General features: G+C 33.0%; 1 long non-coding RNA gene across 1 annotated transcript; it reads right to left on the reverse strand.

Annotated features, from left to right (window-relative positions):
• Positions 1-1652: 1652 nt before the first annotated feature.
• On the reverse strand, positions 1653-4129 carry LOC129145225 (uncharacterized). Its single transcript, XR_008550452.1, has 3 exons — positions 3973-4129; positions 3645-3728; positions 1653-1690 (listed from the first exon to the last, which is right to left on the reverse strand). It is a non-coding gene; the product is annotated as an uncharacterized LOC129145225 (long non-coding RNA).
• Between the last annotated feature and the right edge of the window lie 579 nt (positions 4130-4708).

The following is a 4708-nucleotide window of genomic DNA, read 5'->3' on the forward strand; positions in this document are numbered from 1 at the left end:
AGTTTAGATCTAGGCTACAGAGATTATTAAAGATATGTCATAAGTCTCAAAAAACATTTCTTTTCCCCAAGCTATAATCTATGAGTGCATTACTATGAAAGGGCTGGGGAGGGAAAAACAATGAATGAAAACTTACAGCCGATGAGAAAGACGAGCACCATCCAGCCACAACCAGGGGTGTGCAATTCCTTTTGTTCTTAATCCAACCCAGTAATTATATTGGATTCTCTGTTCGATGTATCTCTGTGATAAAATAGAATTACTGATATTACTCATAAGTAATCATAAATTTATCTACAGAGAACGTTCATACAGCTTCTCTTGCCAGTGTCTCTTCCTCTGCAGGTAAATCAGCACCAGTCTGTACCAATGATTTGCATCAAATTGCTGAATAATATTGAAGGAAAAACTAAACAATTAGGGCCTCCCCGGTGGCGCAGCGGTTGAGCGCTGGGTTGCGAAGCTGCCCGCAGCCTCTGCAGCGCCGTTTCGATCCCCGGCTGCTCCCGGCCACCGGAGGAGGGTCCCACATGGCGCGCAGACCTCTCCTGCCGCCCGCTGCTCCCCTCATTAGTGTACCTTGGTCCTTCTGCCTGCTCTGCTCCCCGCTCTGGCTCTGGTGAATTCTCTCACCCTCCCGCGCTTCTGACTGTACCCAGTGCTTGTATAAATAAATAAATAAATAAATGAATAAATAAATGAATAAATCTTTAAAAAAAAAAAACAATTATCCTAACTTCAGACATCAGTTTTAATTGTGAAAGACTTACTCAGGTTTAATAAAGCCAGCATACCTGTTCATCTTCATCATCAATCTTACTGAGAAGAGAACCTAGGGCTTCACATGACTCCTTACTCTCATCCCAACTTTTCTCTTCTTTTGAAAGTAGTAGCAATTGCTTCCACAGCAGGACCAATTTCCATGACATGTATCAGATGAAATTTGTTTATCTTGAACAACACCTCAAAATAATGTATATTTCAATAATTGATGTTTAACTTAATGAATTTTGTATATCTTGCAAACAAAAATAAGCATAATACTCAACCCAAGACCATTTAGAGACCTATATACATTATGTGTATTTCATTGCTTACTTCAGACTGAATCATCAGAGAATAGGTAACTTCCCTTCATCATAATGTCTATGGGTTAAGAACAGCTCTTTTTCCAAATCTGTAGATATTTATATTACAGAGCTGAAGATGATCTCTGACAGACCCAAGGCTGTTGCTATGATTGTGAAAAAAAGTAAAGTACTAATAATCTTCTGTGAGTTGGAGGAATTATGTAGGGAGGAATCTATCCAAGCGAATAGTAGTAATTCCAAGAGCTCTAATATGAGCGAAATTTATCCACAAGCAGAATATTCTCAAATAATTAAAGCAATATGACAATAAAAGATTTTGCAAAGGTCAAGCATTCAATTAACTATAAAAATGAAATGGATTTGATAAGAAAACTTGAGTAAAATTAAAGGTCTTGAAAGATTTCAATGTTAAGTTTTAAAAATGGAACAGAATGGGTAATGCCATTAAAAAAAAAATGATGGTGGCTCTCAGTGGATGAATGTAGTACATACTTGTGCAAGGTTGTAAAGTTGAAAGAGCCTCAATTTCTAATGCCGTAGCATTTCTTCCTTTGTGTCCTCTAGGTCTTGTATTTTGCATGCAAAAGAGCTCTGTAACACTTCAATCCATATTAGAAAATTAAGATCATGAATTATTTTAAAAAAAATCATTTCATTTTCATCATGTACTTTAATTCTAGATAATATAGTAAATGATAATAACTAAAAGACAATCAGTAAAAATGTAAAGTTACAATATTTTGAAGAGCCAAAAAATAAAATTGATTCTTAAAATAATTGTATAATTGGCAAAACATATTTATTATTACTTTTGTTATTCTTAATAATATTTTTATTAGTTTGCCATTGGATTATAACACTGTATATGATTCAGAAATCATATACAGGAATATGCAATGTAATATTTTTAACAGTATGTTAAACAGTATTCAACATTTATAAGCAGAAAACATAAACTGGAACGAGGACATTATTAATAGTTTTTATGGCACGTGTTCTTTTCAAATAACAATTTCGACTTTTGTGGCTCCATTCAGTATTTGGTTTTGAAGTTAAAGTAAAGTTAAACAAGATTTATTTGACTTTATATATAAATTTATATATTTATATAAATATATGAGTATATAAGTAAGTGTAATATATAGACCTATATTGAGTATGTACTTACATATATGTGGATACAGCATATATGTAAATACGTATGTCATGACATAAGTTCATATTCTGGAATATAAATTTAGGATGGATTCATTGAAATACATGGGCAAAGAACTCCTACAGCTACTCGTACAAAACTAAAGCTTAATATCCCTGAAAGAAATAACACTCTACCAAAATCAAGAATGGAATGTATATGTATATTAAAAAAGTGAAATACAAACCAAAATGTTAGAATAAAAAAGATGTCTATAATTTGTAATAAATATTTATTATTTATAATCACTTCATCTGCTTCCTAATATTTGAATAAATTTCAACATTGCAATCTGACTTCAATAATTCATATAGATGAAAGATGGATCCAGGACTGATAGAGAGATAGATACCAAGTGGTATTACTTTCCTCTTGTCTGTCAGCCATTCCATCAAATGTGTATTTGTCAAATTCTACATGAGGTGTTTTCGGGTATCTGTTCCCTGCTCTCCATCATCCCTTCATGAATAATTCATATAGCATTGACATTAATGCTGATTCTTGAAACAATTGCCACATGTTCACTTTTTAGTCTACCAAGACCACCAACCATTCTAAATTCCCTCTCTTTCAAGAAACATGAGGTTCTCCCACTTAAATTCTTGCAACAATTTCCTTTGCTTTATGAATAGAACTAGGGCCTCCCAGTGGTGCAGCGGGTTGAGCATAGCGCTGTGAAGCTGTCCACAGCCTCTGCAGTGTGGGTTCGATTCCTGGCCAGCCAGGGAGATACACACATGGCGCATCCACTGTTGCATCCACTGCTCCCCTCAGGAGTGTATTTCAGTCAGTCTGCCTGTTATGTTCCCCTCTCTTTCTCTGGTGAATCCTGTCACCCTCCCACGCTTCTGGGATGTACCCAGCTCTTGTATAAATAAATAAAAAATCTTTTAAAAAGAATAAAACTAAATTTTTTAATATGGCATAAAATGGCTTCATGAATTTACCCACCTGCTTCAGCCCATTTCTGTTCCTACTTCTATTGATATAGGAGTTGAAATTTCCCTAACACATAGATATATTCTATCTTCTTGTTGTTTTCTACCTGGAATAATTTTCTCTAATCAAAGTTTTATATTATTTTGTGGATTTTACAAATGTAATAGTAGGTAAAAAAAATCATCTGATCATTGTCAACATCATCGTGACTTCAAGCATTTCTATAAAACTTTATAGTCTGCAAAGTGGTTATTATAGTCTTCAGAAGTGGTTTAGCAGTTACAGTTTAAAGCATTTCTTGAAATAGCATTGGTTTATAGCAACATTACATAGTTTTCATTAGCAAAGCACTAATATACTGTCTCATTTTTAATCCTGGCTTATTGCTTTCATAATAAATATGTTTACCTGATACTCACACATATACACAAAGATTCTGGTTGCCAGCAAGAGAAAAAAAGATATTATTCCCAGGATTATTGAAGCAATATGCCATGAAAATTCTGTACAAAATCAAAGAGTAGAATACTTAATGAGCATGACAGGGACATCAGAATTAGAGCAAAATGAAATTTTCTGAAGTTTCAGATTGTTATCACTATTTTCCCCTGATCACAAATCTCACTGAATATTACATTTAAGTATGGTTGTCAATATATAAATAAGCACACATATAATACAATTGTTGATTTATTTATCATCTGACATATTTTCTGAAAACAAGAAATGACATAAAAAAATATTTACCTCTCTTTTTATGAGTTGGGTTTCCCTTATCCTTTTGTTTCTTTGAGTGAGAAAATTTCTGTTCCTTAGATGACTCTTTGTCCTCATTCATTTTTGATGGCTGTTGGCAAAGAACACACTAGGAATCCTTTGCAATGCTTCACAGGCATAATACAATATTCCTTATGAAGTAAGAGAGAGAGTGAGTAATTACTATGAAGGTCTCAAAAAAAACTCAATTAAGATACATTTTTCTGGGAGCATCAGAAAAATCAATTTTAAAGATATCTTTCTGTACAGACTTTCAAACAAAAGTTTTACATATTAAATAATGGAACATAATTGTTTATAGAAATGTTAATTTCCATACTATTTGTGACTAACTTACCGACTACCAAAATTTAGAAATTGATATATTTAACGCAAACCTGAAAAATGATTTTTTCTTTTGACAACTATGTCTTATAATTAATACCTAAATTAGATTCAAATGGAAAATATTCAAAGGGACTAGAGTCCATTCTTTTAAGAATGCACATTTGAACTTTTTCAATTACACTTAAGGATGAGAGAATTTGAATTTTGGAAAATGCATTGTGGAGGAACACCTAAAAACATATGCCTCAAAAGAATTAAATTTTTCCCAAAATGTGTACTGGTAAAAAGAAGTTCATATTCTGCATAGTAAGCATTTTTGACTCACTCTCATTCTGATCTATTGAAAATAGAAAATTTTCATCTGTAGGATAACCTTGAC

The sequence above is a fragment of the Talpa occidentalis genome, unplaced genomic scaffold, assembly GCF_014898055.3.
Source record: "Talpa occidentalis isolate TD23 unplaced genomic scaffold, MPIMG_talOcc4v2.1 talOcc4.902, whole genome shotgun sequence".
Taxonomy (NCBI): Eukaryota; Metazoa; Chordata; class Mammalia; order Eulipotyphla; family Talpidae; genus Talpa; species Talpa occidentalis.